The sequence below is a fragment of the Oenanthe melanoleuca genome, chromosome 3, assembly GCF_029582105.1.
Source record: "Oenanthe melanoleuca isolate GR-GAL-2019-014 chromosome 3, OMel1.0, whole genome shotgun sequence".
In the NCBI taxonomy this organism is placed as follows: domain Eukaryota; kingdom Metazoa; phylum Chordata; class Aves; order Passeriformes; family Muscicapidae; genus Oenanthe; species Oenanthe melanoleuca.
Genome location: NC_079336.1, coordinates 19,408,785 through 19,423,686, shown reverse-complemented (window position 1 = coordinate 19,423,686; position 14,902 = coordinate 19,408,785). Strand labels below are relative to the sequence as shown.

Sequence of the window (14,902 nt, the reverse complement as noted above, 5' to 3'; positions counted from 1 at the left end):
TCATGTATTTATTCAATACTACATTTTTAATGTCTTTTATATTTTTCCCTATTCTCCATATTTGCTGGTGTCTCAGGTGGGTGGGAATTATTAAGTATAAACAGCCTTCCACTGTCCTCTTTTTTATCATCTGTATATGTTACAAGACACTCTGTAAGAAGTAGGAAATAACGGAGTACTTCATATCCTCCCACTATACATTCAACCAGCAGCTCTTGAAAGAAAGATAAAATTATGACTATGTTTTTTCTGGTGCACAACCAAGGACTGATGACTTCCAAATAACTCACATCAGTTCATGCTATCATACCTTCAGGCAGAAACTTCTTTAAGGTCGAACCAACTCAGACTTTTCTTAAGAGTGCCTCAATGAGACCAGCTGGTTTTTGTGGTGCAGCTTACAATAGACACAGTTTTGCCTGTTTCAATGCTCCATTTAACAAACACATGCATTTTGCATATTTTTTGGCCTTTGTTACACTTTTTATTCATAGTCTGATTTTTTCCCAATTATCTCACAGCAAGCCAAATGAGTGAATATACTCATGTGGATCTCTCAAGCAATTGTTCTGAGATTTTTGACAATTTCTGAGGTTAAGAATATCCAACTGATAACAATAAGTTGTATAGCACAGATACTGCGTAGAAAATTAGTTCCAAGGATGTTAAGAATGTTGGATAAGCTGAGCTGTCAAATAAACATCCTGTTTATAAACTCAATTGTTAAATAAACTCAGTCTGCTAAAATACAGCCTACAAGAGATCTCAGTAAGTGATGGATGAAAAGTCATACACAATTTAAAAAATGACTGGCATATGAATTTAAATTAAACTTCATTTGGAGAGGTAATGGACAACTCTAATTAAATAAAAGCACAAATTAAGCAGTTTCCATGGAGACTTTGCTCACATGATCTGCCTATATTGTATAACCCACATGCTTATCCTCTAATGTGGCTGCACAGGAATCAGTTGCAAGTAATGAAAGTTATAACAAAAATATTCATAAGGATCCTTTAGATTCTTGTAACTAAGTAGGAGATCTTACTGCTAACTTCAAAATAAAGAAGATAGTTTTATATTTTTGAAAAAGCTATTAATTGATTCCAAAGGTCTATCATGCACATATATTCAGAAACACATACAGAATGAATGCATAACATTATTTTCCCTTTCAAGAAATCAGCATCATAAAACAAATCTGCCTAAATCTAGACTAAGATGCTAGGAGTAGGCTAAACAAGTCCAAACATTTGTGGGTGTGAGGTGTTTGAGGAAAAAAAAAAAAAAGAAAAGAAAAAAATGTTCTTTCCAAAATTAAAGGGAAAGATCATACAATGAGATCCATAAGTCAGATTCTGATTTTGCTGTAAGCATTCCTGTGCAAATTTGAACAATCCACTTAATCTCTTTCTGTCTCAATTTCTCATTAGAATTAGGATTAAAATTAATTTCTTTCTTGTAGCTGTACTACATTTGTTAATGTCAGTGAGTTGTCTAGAAAAGCCTATAGAGAGAACAAAGAGATGTAATGTCCTTCCTGCAGAAGAGCTATATTCTGTTATAAATAGGGTCAATTGCAGCTATTTCAAAGGAACTTAGAATTTCTTTGTCATTCCCTTAGGTTTATGAATCTTTATGAGGTTTATGAGTAGGTCTTAATGATTAGTTTACTTCCTAATTATGAGGACTTCTTATTTCTTTACATTTTATAAATATGTATTCAGATCACTATTTCATAATTTCTATTCTTTTCAAAAGGCTTTTGTCATTTCAGCCCTTGAAGAGATTCAGTTTTTGTGTTCTGCACTTATGAAGCATAAATTATCTGGAGTCTTGGTGGCTCTGGCACTATTATACAGATACTCTTTGTGTGAGATTAAACTGTACTCCAAACTCATATTATTCCTTCAGCATCATGCATACATGGCCTTTGTTTCTTCAGTTTAATTTTTTCCTAGGAATTGCCATTTGTATTATTGACCATAAAAATGAAAATCATGGCCTTCATTCATGAACACACAGCATTCATGAGCACTTCATGTGTCACAGTAATGGAATCATGCAGATTATCACAGCATTCCTACTCATGCTGAAATGCAAGTGTCAGGGAATGAGTGCACTCATTTCATGCCATTCACCTTCTCTGTCTCATAGATATACAGGCCCTCAGCTTGCCCTTTGCTGCCTCCTGGTAGGACATTCTACATCAGTGGACATAGAAGAAAGTCGTGTTCTTAGCATGGAATGCTTCAATGGGCAATGGATTGCACACAAAGAGATTATGAAATTAGGATGATTTACAATATAAGGTCTTTAACAATATATGGAACACAGTTCACACACAAGGGACACATCAATATACAAACTATTGCATCCCAGACAGGTCTAAATTGAAAGAAAGACTCTTGCTCTGAACCTGAAACTAAAACAGCAGGAAAAGTCTTCACTCTCAACAGGGCTCAAAACATTGACAAAAAATGAAAGACTCTAAAATGCAGAGAAATTTGCTTCTGTGAAAGCTCAATGTATAGTAAAATGATGCTGTGATCTGCATAAGTAGGAGAGCACAAACTATCACTTACATGTAGTATCTCATTTTCCTTTTTAAATATGTGATGCATCTGTCATTCATTCCAGTGCAACACTGCACAGATGACACTCAGAACTGTGATAGGAACTTGTCACAGCTGAAGTTTTCCAGACTTCAGCTTGGAAATGTCAGGAGATATTGCTGAGTTGGAACCAGCTTGACACATCCAGACGGCTCATTCAACCCTGAAGCTACTGCATGTAGAGGGGAATGACACACACCAGTGCCCAGGATCAAGCTGGCATGGCACAGCCTTTGTCCCAGCACAGGCTGGATGTGTGTCAGGAGTGTGGCCTGGCTTGTGCTGCTCCACACCCTGCTGAGGAGATGCTCTCTAGGAAAGCACTGCTTGGCATGGGCCAAACCTGGTCAAGAGTATGTGCTGTGGCAGGGATGAATAATCACTTTGCCCATCCTTCAGATTTTGTCATCTCAGCTTTAACCTCTGTCTGCTCTCTGAACCTGATCCATCAGTTTAAATTCTCTTTCTCCACCTTCAATATCTTGCCTCTTTGTTTGCCCTCATTTTCCATGCATTCATTCTACCCTTAACAACCAGGCATGCTGTTTCCATCTCCTAATTGTCTTCTTTTATAACATATCCATCCAAAAATAGGCTCCATTGTCAGTGGACTTGTTGCTCACATACTTTAAAAGGTTCACATCAGCAAGACTTATAATCAATTAACTGCCTTCTCCATCACAATATAAGAGTAAGACTGAACTAGAACTGATACTGAACTTAGTTCATAGGATTTTGGTTTATTTATTATTGGCCTGCTCCGGACCTCACATCAATTTTTTTCACTGTGTTCTTTTCTTTCAGACTGCAAGTTCTCTATGGCAGCTGTTGTTTTTTAGTTTTTATACAGTGCCTGGAATTATAAGTCTGGCAACAAATGAGAGAAAACACAGCCCTAAAAATGTCTGAATTAAACTGCAGCTGGAATTTAATTCAATCACATAATGACAGAATGTGTCCAGAGGATGAATATGGGACACTCACCACATCACTCCATAACCTGAGAAAACAAAATCACCTCTACCAGACTAGGGAAACTTAAAGATCTAAAAGAGAAATCTCCTGTATCTCAAGTCCGGCTATGCAATCGAGGCATTTCCTGCAGGTGGCTTTTCACCCTGGCCAGGGTGACATTGAGACTGCTCAATGTATATAATGAGAACAGAGAACTGAGAACTGGTCCTGACCTCAGGGAAACAACCAAATGTCTGCATGCCTGGGAGATGTTATGGACTCCTTGCCCCTCCTGACAGCTAATTGGATTGGTTTGGACTTCCCCAAGAGGCTAAAAACACTTCTAGAAAACCTATTCCTTTCCTTACCCAATCCTCAAGAGGTTACATCCAATTTTTATATTGCATCCATAAAGCATACTAGGCATGGTGAAGACTCCTCCTCCAGCCATAAGGTCAACTGGAATGCTCTAGCCATATCTTGAAGAACCACTTGGATCCATCCAAACTGTGATGGGGAATGATCCCTGGTCCATGCCAATTCCATAGTAAACCCTGGGAATCATTTGGCACAGAGAAAATTAGCTGGCCAATTGTAAGACTAAGACAGGGACCTGTTTGAGCAGCATTGCAAATAATCCAATTCCTATTTGTTGGGCACTGTCCTGGCACTGTTTAATTTACTACAGATGTAGCCCAGGTGGCAGTATTGTCAAATACAATATTCTCATGCATTGTTCTCATAGCATGCTGATAAGCAACAAATACACAGAAGGAGAGCAGGGCTGGGAAAACTCTGATTGAAATGAAAATTAAAGCTGATAGTAGCAGATTTAGGGTTATTGAGGTTTTCCTTTGCAAGAGGTCTGTGTGAAAAGTATTAACAGTAAGAGGAAGTAATTTTTTAATTAAGTTGCTTTTGCTTTTCTCATCATAGCCTCCTTTTTTCTTGTTCTTATTTCTCTCTCTCTCTCTCTCTCACGCACACACACACACACACACACAAAAACACAGACATGTTCCTGATGAATTCAGCATAGATCTTTTAATTTCACTATGCTTGCTCAAGCACTGGCCCAAAAGGATATTGCTAGAAACAGGACAACATAGATTGCTAAAATACCTTTCCAACTTCCTGCAACCAGCACTTAAGGGACTTCCTGAGACAGAAGTTTAATCTAGACCATAATTTTTAATAGTCACCAATGGGTCTATCCTCTATGGATTTATCTAATCTTCTCTGAGCCCATTTATACTGATAGCCTCCACTGCATCCTGTGCCAATGCATCTCAGAATTTAATTATGCTTTATTTGAAAAAGAATTTCCTTTTTGTTTGTTTATCAGGATGCCTGATAATTAAATTAGGTGCCTCTAGTTCTTTGGTTGTGAAAAATAATGGATCATTGAGCCCTACTCACTATGTCTATATAATTTATAATTGTGCAGATCATATCCCTCCCTTAGTCCTCCTTTTTCCAAACCAAAGAATCAATCTGCTTAGTAGTTTACTATGGCAGAGCTATTCTAAAACTTTCATTATGCTTTTCACTCTTCTCTGTAAATTTTTGTTTCTCTTCCATGCCATTTTCAGACACAGCAGCCAGAAATTCAAATGGCTTTACAGCACGTTTGTTTTTTGGTGGTTTTCTTTTTTGTTGTTGTTATTGTTATTGTTGTTTTTGTTTTTTTGTATTTTTTTAACTGTGGTATGGTGTGGTTCTCTGGTTTTTTTTCCTTCAATTTTTAAAAATATTTTCATCTGCCCTTTTCATAACTTAGAGAATTCATTAGTCATATTAAGTTGTGCCCAAGAGAGACAATTTGTTTGGCTTTCCAAACACAAACATATTCTCTTATATATTACACTAGTAAATATTGAAGTATCCCAGCCTTTTACTTACAAAGCTCTTAAAAAAAAACACACTTCACATCCCCTGAAAATCAGGACTGAGGAATTCCAATTCTCTTGCTTTCATCCAGCCTTTCCACTTTTATACAGTATAGTTCCAAACAGCAGGACTATGAAATCAGGTGTCAGGTTTTGAAGAGAGTGGCCAGAAACACAGCCTAATAAATCAGGGAGAGGAAGCCAGCTGTGTCCCCCAGATTCTAAAAGAATAAAATAAAATATATTGCAGGGGATCACAGAAGGGATGTCAGAGATCATCTTGGTCTTGGCACACGAACTCCCACCTCCCAGCTTTTGGCAGCTGAAAATCATCCACAAAACACAGGTTGCCTTGGCAATATTGTGGTGATCACCCTGGAAAGCTTTGGCTCCCCACAGCAGCCTCTCCTGAGCCAGCCAGGGTCATTTTGCTCCTTGGAAGGCTTTCTGAGCTGCCTTATCCCTCTTATCCCAGAGATCTACAAGTTCCTCTTCCCTTCCTCAATTAAAGCACTAAATGCAAAAACGTGTTGGATGATGCTGTGAAGTCTTAAAGCAGCTACTTTTCAGTCAATCTAACACTTAAATGAATAATTCAGTTAAATAACTCTATCTTCTCATATCAAAATGAACAAATGATTGTGAGGAAAAAAAACCTAACTCAGTGATAAGGCATTGTGTTCAAACATGGCTTTGTGTGATATGCTTCAGTCTACAGAATTCCTAAAAGTTCTTTCTTCCCAGATTTTTCAGGGCTGAATGACTATGTCAAGCCCTGAGCAAGTATTTACCCTTTATTGTTTTTCAGAACCTATGAGAGGAGTCCCAAATAGTCTATAATAAAAAGTGAGACTATTAAAGTTATATCTCATTATTGTGAATTATAACACATATTCTGTGAACCTAGTAGCTCTGGATACCTCAGAAAAATCTCCAGTTCTCCCTACAGCTCTTCTGAATCCATTCTATTTCTTTATGCAGGTAATCTGCAACAATTTCCTTTGGTACACTTTTCTCTTCCAGCCACTGGGCCAGCTCTTGGAACAGCTCCTCACCGTGTACAATTGAGGAGGTCCAGGAAGTCTACCTTGGACCTTGGCAGGGAGGAAATAGAAAATTCATGTCAAGAGCACAGAAGGATTTTGCACAGCTGTGAAGTCTTAAATGTCCTGTCAGAGAAGTAAAATGCTCACCAAATCTATTAAAATACCTGCAGAAATTACATGAAAACAGACTTAAGAGAGTCAAAGATGAGGAAAAATGTCAGAGAAAAATGTAGCACAAAGTCCAGTAGTAAGAGAAGAGTAACAAGTCAGAAAACTTGACTTACACATCTCCTAAAAGTACATAAAAATTGTCCCTGAGTTGCACTGGTTTGTGACCAAGAAACAAGATATTTTTCTTACTGGATGAGTGTGATCATAGTGATCTTTCTATCTTCTGCACATGAATGGAAATGAAATGTAATTTAGGAAAAAATAAACTGTAGATGAAATTAGCCTTTTCAATGTATTTCAAAATCACTTTTAGAAAAGGCATTTATTTAAGATTTTCCTTAAAAATTACTGAAATCTCTAATACTAAATTATATTGACAGAACATGGGTTTTCTAACCTTTCCATTGTCTGGTTAAAACTAGATACTCTCACACTATATTTTGCTTTACTCTTTAGTAAAAACCACCACCAGATATACAACAATTATGACTAGGTCATGTTACTCTGATTTTACAGATTCATTCTATGGTGGGGCAAAAGGTCTGAGTAATGTCCCTGTCTTTCAAATGTTCAATAAATATTATATTTTATCATTAGAGAACAGTTGCATTTATTACATTGATCTACCATGCTATGAGACATTTAGCATGGAAAACCTTTGACCCCAATGGGAAGTGAGGGCAAAGTCAGCAGTTCCACTGAAAACTGAAATTAGCTATTAGTATCTGCAGCTGTGAAACCCCTCAATGAGGCCTTTGACATTAGATGATGAAACTCTCTATAACTGGAGACAGGATGTGCATGTGTTTTTCTCTACGTGCAAGGTTAACAGAGAGCAGAGGAAGGGCTCAAATATATTCATTCCTACACAAGACAATTTTGGTGAGGTTTTCTGTGAACACCTAAATGCTGGGGTGGTGAGATTGACAGCTGATGGGATTTTTTATTTAGCAAATATGATTATACATTATATAATATGCAGCTTCCTTTTGGCAATTTAAGCAGATATGAAATGCAGAACCTGTAAATGAGCCTTTTTTCTCTCTCAAAAATAGCAATAATCAGAACAAGTTTTCTTCCTAGAAAGAATCACGGGTCTGGAGCAGCTGTAGCAGGCAGACTGATGGATCAGGATGCCTCATTTCTTTGCCCTATGTTTTCATCATCCTGTGGATGCTGAAGTTATGCTCTGTGGCTCAGATTTAATGCATTTTCCAGCAACTGGTTATTAGTTCCTCCCCCACCATCCCTATGCAATTGCAATGTGAGATTTGCTCTCACATCTACTTCCTTCCATCTCTCTCACCTATCCATTGTCCTGTATCCTTCTCTTTTCCATCTCCTTCATATTTATTTTTGATTCTTTTCCCTTTTAATTCTGCCCCATTAGACTTTCTTTTTTTTTTTTTTCCAATCTTCTTCTTCCATCCAGTCTTAATACAAGTGAGGTACAAGTAGTATGGCACAGGTTGAAGGTCACCTGAAGATTTTGTGCATGATGCATGTATAGTCCCAGCTCTGTGCTTTCCTGAGTTATTTGTAATATTTAGGAAGACCTAAGAATTTTCCCTCCTTGTTCCCATAGCAATTTTCAGCTACAAATTATAAAATCATAGTTTAAAAATAACTTAAAATTAATAAAATTGTTAAGTGATAATCTAAAATGAAAGAAACATCTATATTTTCAAATTAATTTCATACTGTTTTATCTTTTTTTCACAAGTTAAAAGAGATGTCAGGCAGCACATATTCAAGGTAGAAAAATGAAATTTCTAAAAATATCAAAATAGGGTGCTTCAACAATTGAAAATATCTTTTTTCCCCCTGCATTTTTAAGAAGGAATTTGTTTGGAACTGACTCATAAACAGTTTCAGGAAGGTTGTGCTTTACAAAGAAAAGGATTTTGCCAACTACCTCACCACAGAGAGCTTTCTCAGTAATGCATTTGTTTAACACTGCACAGTGGGTGCAGCCCTCCTTGGCGCCTCTCTAGTTGCTCTAGAAATTGTGTAATATATAGCAGATATTTCTGTGATTGCTTAGGATACACAGACACACTGACTCATTACATTTTAAAACCAGTTACAGCGGGGCTGAGGTGAACCTTTCTGTTTGTTGGTTGTGACATTCAATTACAACCTGAGCAGCTGCTGGGTTCTTTGGATTTTCCCTATGACACAAACAGAAATGAAGTTGAAGGAGAATCAATTCTCTATGACCAGTGAAAATGGAAAGCAAAATGATAACAACCTGTCCGTTGTGGGATGGGCAGAATCAATATTTAAGATGCTGCAAAGGGTGGGTATACAGATACTTGGCCAGTTCCTAATCTTAAAGTTCACTGTACTGATCTCATCAAAAGAGACACATTTTTCATTTAATTTCTCAAAAATAGGTTTTTCATTGAAGCACTTGGGGAGCCTGGGCACCCTTGTCTTCCTCCCCTTGGTGGGGAGGAGGGGGCAGCTCTAGACTGATCTCTGCCCAACCCATTTCTCCAGGGACTAAGGAAAGTGCTGGGTTGCCAGTCTCATCACCTCCATCCTCAAATGAGGGCCTAAAGCAAAATGACATTAAGCCAGACTGTCATGGTTACTTAAAAAGGAACTGAGAAACTGAACACAAATATTTGCTCTCAGCAAAGGTGCTATTTGTTCAGGTCACCTCACTAGCTGTGGTTTTGTTTGTAGCTGCTATGCTGGCAGAGTTATAACCTAAATTTCTTCCACTTTTAACTGCTGCTAGTCCTACCTGAGCCACAAAGTAAAATAGTTTCCAGACCTTGCTCACTATTTGTCAGAATTTGTCTTTGAGGTCTGTGTGTGGGCAAGCACCCACGCAGAGCCAAGGTCACTGACATTATGCACATGGACTCTTTCTACTCCTCTATCTGCAAGCCACTAAAGGTACTTTGCACAGATGTTCACCTGGCCTTTTCCTGCCCTGGCAAGGATACATGGTCACAAACACATCCAGCTTGCTCTTTGCAAGAACTCACACAACTGAAAAATTTTAACAACAACAAAAAATGGTTTAATAATATCAGCTTATGTACTTGATCAGATTTGGTTGGTTTAATGTGCTTAAGAATATCAGCTCTGCTGAAGTAACCATCCATCTGCCTGAAAGGTAAGTCAAATCAGTTAAACCATAGCTGTAAGGTAAAAATACCAGGAATTAGATCATATCTGTCAATAGTACAGTGTAAAGAAGTTCAGTTACCAAGGGTCACTACTGCAACAGCGTGGCAGGGCTCTCAATTTGATCTGTCCATCACAGACACAAAATGTATAGGAAAGTAACACATCATTACTGTTAGCCTCATTTTGCTTCTCCATATCTTTATTTATTCAAGGCCATAAATAGAAGTATCAAAAAGGCCAGAAGCCTAAAATGGAATATTGAGACTTTAATTTCTGATGCAATGCTCAAATCAAGCCCAGGCTGGTAGTGGCAAACTCCTTGGCTGAAAGTGAATTAGCAAATTCTGTGAATTCCCACAAGAGAGGCATGTCATCATGGCAAAATTTTCATCTCTTCTCTGTTGTCTCAGAATGAAAGGGCAAGTGTCAGCTTCTTACCCCATCAGTCAAGTCACATCAGCAAGACAGGACTGGGAATCTTGCTTCCATGTACCCATTTTTCACCCATGCACAGGATGTAGTTCCTGTGCTGTCATTCTGGTAGCTCTTAAGGATGTTTGCGAGTTTTAAGAATGCAAAGATGTTTTTTTTCCATGGAAATCCATGAGTAAGGCCTCTACAATTTTAGTAATTTGGTCTCTCAGTAATGGGATTTAAAATGAGTTTAAATCAGGGCTTAATTTCTGCTCTTTCAGGACAATGGCAGTGATTAGTAGTAATGTTTGACTTCCACTTCCATTTTTTTAATGCAGCTGTAATAGTGTCTGCATTTGGCTGCTGCTTTAATGATTACTAATGACTTTATTTTGAAAGTAATATTATTTTTTGTATTCATTCTCCGGCCTCTGAGCAAAAAGCTAATTTGAATCAAATTATGGAGTCTCTTCATATAAGACCTTCCGTTGGTTTAACTTTATTTGGAGTCAGTCCAAAGGAAAATGGCAAAGGCATTGAAAGCACACCATGTATTTAAAGGTGGCAGAAAGAATATGACTGTGTGAAAACAGCAGCTAAAAATAAATAAGCAAAAAGATGCCATCCTGACAAGAAACATACATCAATTACTTTCTAGCCATCAGTTCCAGCCATGAAAGCATTTAATGGGTTAAATTTCACTGTTGCACACTCATTACTTATATGTAGAATCATCTCCCATCACATCTGTACTGACAATCACCTATGGCAGCATTGATGGCTGTGCTCTGTGCAGTCTCTTAATCAAAACATAACCTCTGAGCATGCCTTATGCATCCCTTCCTTTTGGATTTCCTGAGGAATTTTTCTTGACTTACTCCTTGATGGATAAGTAAATTTTTGGGGGAGAGTGTTGTTGAGGGTTTTCTTCTTGTTTTACTTCCTTTTTTCACTTATTATGCCCATTCTAAGAAAATATCAACTCCTTGAGACCTAAATTTCTTTGCAGGAATGTATCAATTTTGATGAAGGTTTCCTCTTCCAGTCAAAGAGAGAAGGAAATCTGCCTTGGAAGAACTTGCTAATTTTGACATTGATTCAGCCTAGAAGAAGCAGCTGTCAGCTGTTACTTTATCTGGGTCAGTTTTGGTGTTAGAAAACAAGTCCCTCACTTTGAGCAACCATTCCAAGTATCTTGTTGTTCTGGACTTGATATTTTCTAGGCATTTTTATTGGACCTATTTGAACTAATTTAAATGATTAAATGTTTGTTAAGACAGAGGGAGGATAATTCACCACGCCAAAACGTAAAGGTTCCACTTTCTGCTGGGTCTGTCTGGGATGAAGCTTGCTTTCTTCATGTCAGCCCAATGAAGGAGGAAGAAGAAGGATGTTTGTGGTTATGGCAATAACCACAATATGTGGTTGTGGATTTGTCTTTCAAGTCATTGTTATGGTTGCTGAGTCCCTCGTTTCCAAGGAATGGCTACACACTTTCCTGCTAATGATGAATTCCTCAGTTTGGCTGCATGTACAGCTCTTTCTTTATTAACTGTCATTATCTTGGTCCATGGGTCTTTTCACCTTCCTTCTATTTTCTCCCCATCCCGTGGCAGAGGGAATGAGGAAGCAGCTGTGTGGGCATTTGGCTGCTGGCTGGAGTCAGCCCACAACCCAGTTTTGCTGCAGTCCTAAAAATCTGCAATCCTGACAAGTCCTGTGATAGTGCAAAACTGTTTTCTGTTCAAATGTTTAATTCTAAATAAGACTAGTACCTGTTTGAATATCCTCCACACTTGATTTGAAATTACTAACATTTGCACCATGAAAATGGTTGACTTAGTGGGCAGTTGGACTCAACGATCCTAGAAGCCTTTTCCAACCATAGTTATTGTATTATGCAGCTCATTCTATAAAAGGGAGGGAAACAAAAACATTTTTTTCCCCCTGAACTTCTTTTAAAGTTTTTGGATTGGTGGACTAAAGGGGAATTGTCAGTGACTAAAACTTACCGCCTTTGAAAGATATAGAACATTTTGTTGAAATGTTTTCACTGATACAAAATCCCATAAAGTTATGCTCAAATACCCTCTCTCCCACCCTGAATTTTGCTAAATCTTTGAGTCAGTGAGAGCAGGGACTTCTGTGCTATCCTGTGCTCAGTCCAGTAGTTTGCCATCTCCTACATGCTGATGTGTGCTTATCCATCTTCAGCTCCCTGTTCTCATATCCATAAACACACCTGCTCAAGATCATATGTCTTATTAAGAATCACTGCAGGACACAAAACTTTAGTCTGGATAGAAATGACCTATGCTAAGTAATAGCAACTCAGGCCTTCAACACCAAGAAGAGACACTGAGTCCTGCACAAACTTCACTGAAGCCTGAGCAGCAGCAGCCTTGCTGCCATCAGTACTGGAGCTAATACATCAGCCAATCTGCTGAACTAATTAAAGGAAATCACACTTGATGGCAGGATAAATACCTGTCTGTGGATAATGCTGTCCAGGACAGCATGACAGGGTTTCCTTCACCATTCATTAAGTTATACTCCTCGTCTTCTGGACACATGGATACAGCCCTGGGTAAACCCAGGGGACTCAAATTTCACCAGCTGTTCCTTTATGTTTAGTTTCTTAGTTGGAAACAGCTTTCTTCTTCTCAAAACTCCAATCAAAAGTTGTAAATAACAAGAAAAACTCCATTGAAAGCTCTCCTTGGCAGAGAACTAGCATGATATCTGTAAATTGCTGCTCAACCTGTGTTGTAGTAATCTCTCCTCGTATTTGATCATCTTGAAATTAAAGATTATAAATACTGTTCTCTTAAATTTACAAAATCTCATTGTTGCATTGCTCAGCTCATGGTGTTCTCACGCTGCAATGCTAGATTTAACATATAAGTAATGAAATAAGTAATTAATACTAGATTATTATGGTCATTTCTAATAATATGATAGTATTAGTATTTCTAATACTCATTAGAAGAACTATTTTACTGAAAACAGTTCATGAAAAAAGTCCACAATCTGGGAGAGCAAAGTCCTCAAAGGGAGGTTAGGCCACCTGGAAACTCTGCAGCCATAGAATTTTTCATCCTGGTCTTTTATTTTTTTAATGAATGCTAATGGCTTTAAGGATGAAAAATGCAACATAATAAAAGCAACAAAAAAGCTTTGGGTGCTCTATGTAGGAAGATAGAGATGTCTCTTGCATAGGTCATGATTCATGTAACTGACAAATAAATATTGTGACAATATACACATAATACTTCTGGAAACAGAGTCTCTAATCTACCACTATAGTAAATAAATAATAGCAATAATAGTAAACAAATGGGTATGTAAATGGAGTGGCAACTTAGGACTGCAATGTCTGTATATATTGAATTTAAAAACCATAATTGATTTGCATATACATCTATTTCCATTTACAGGTATCAGATTTCCCCTGGAGATGCATCTAAAACTATACAGAACATATGAAAGTATGAGTAAAAGAAATTTCAGTGTTTCAGTCTATACTTTATAAAAATCCTGTAGGTCTTTTTATCCTGCTGTTTCAATTATGTCAATGTTATAAATTCTGTAAAAATTTTAAAAATAGACACTCATGTTTCCTTTCGTTATTTCCACTCTTCTTGCTTTTTTCTATCCGTTTGAACATAATTAGGAAGAATATGATACATCTATAGAAAGGACAACATCAGGCTGAAAAATAAAACTTCCTTATATCATGATACATCAGATAATCAGAAGTAAATTTTATAGGTGCAGTGGTAGAAACCTACTGCCTGCTTGCCAAGTGCAAACTGGAAAACTCTTTACCCAGCATAGTAAGCAGGAGTTTTTAAGGGATTACTAGAATCCTTCCTGTCTGAAATGTTTGAGACATCTGTAGGTTATATTTGACTTCCTGATCCTAACAGCCTTTCTCACAACTAACAACATTTTTTTCTCTTTCCCACTACCAGTCGAAACATTTTTAGCCAACAATATATTTCTCCTATTGTTTGTAAGCCATATTTAAAAATTATTTATTTTGTTCAATCTTCTCCTTTTTTCATGGATATGAAGTAAAAAAGTAGAGACAGAAGATAATTGTAGAAATCCTGCAGTATCCTAACTATGCCCAGCCTGCTTTTATTGCTGGGATTCATATCATGTACTACCTCCCTAATTTTGTTCTTCAATATTTTTTTTAACATCAATTTTTTTTCCTTGTAGCTCCAGATTTTTCTTGGTGTTTTCTTTATGAAGATGATTTTTTTAATGTGTGCCCAAAACTCACTTCTACATAAAATAATAGGCCCTATAATAGCCTTGTGTGTCTCAAGCTTGGCTTTTATTAGGATTTCAAAGCTGTCAATTATCTGCTGAGAAAAGCAACAGGCTTTCTTACTTTGTACTTGTGCTGTTCCTTAATTAATTTTCTTATTAAATTCTAAGTAATTAACATTCTCTGGCATTTAAAGTGCATTTTTTTGTATCAGAGATTATTTATCTAAACATGTTCAAGATTTTTTCATAGATATCAATGCTACATTTTTTCTTTCCAATAATGTTACAGCTATTCATTTCATCATTTAGTGTCTCCTATAACAAGATGTTTCAATATCCCCTAAAATTCACTATGTTTATTACAACAGCTGTTTAGGCATATATCACA

General features: G+C 37.2%; 1 protein-coding gene across 7 annotated transcripts in view; it reads right to left on the bottom strand.

The window, feature by feature from the left end:
• DLGAP2 (DLG associated protein 2) overlaps positions 1 to 14,902 on the bottom strand; it is a 440,625-nt gene that overhangs the window by 100,202 nt on the left and 325,521 nt on the right. The window lies entirely within an intron of this gene.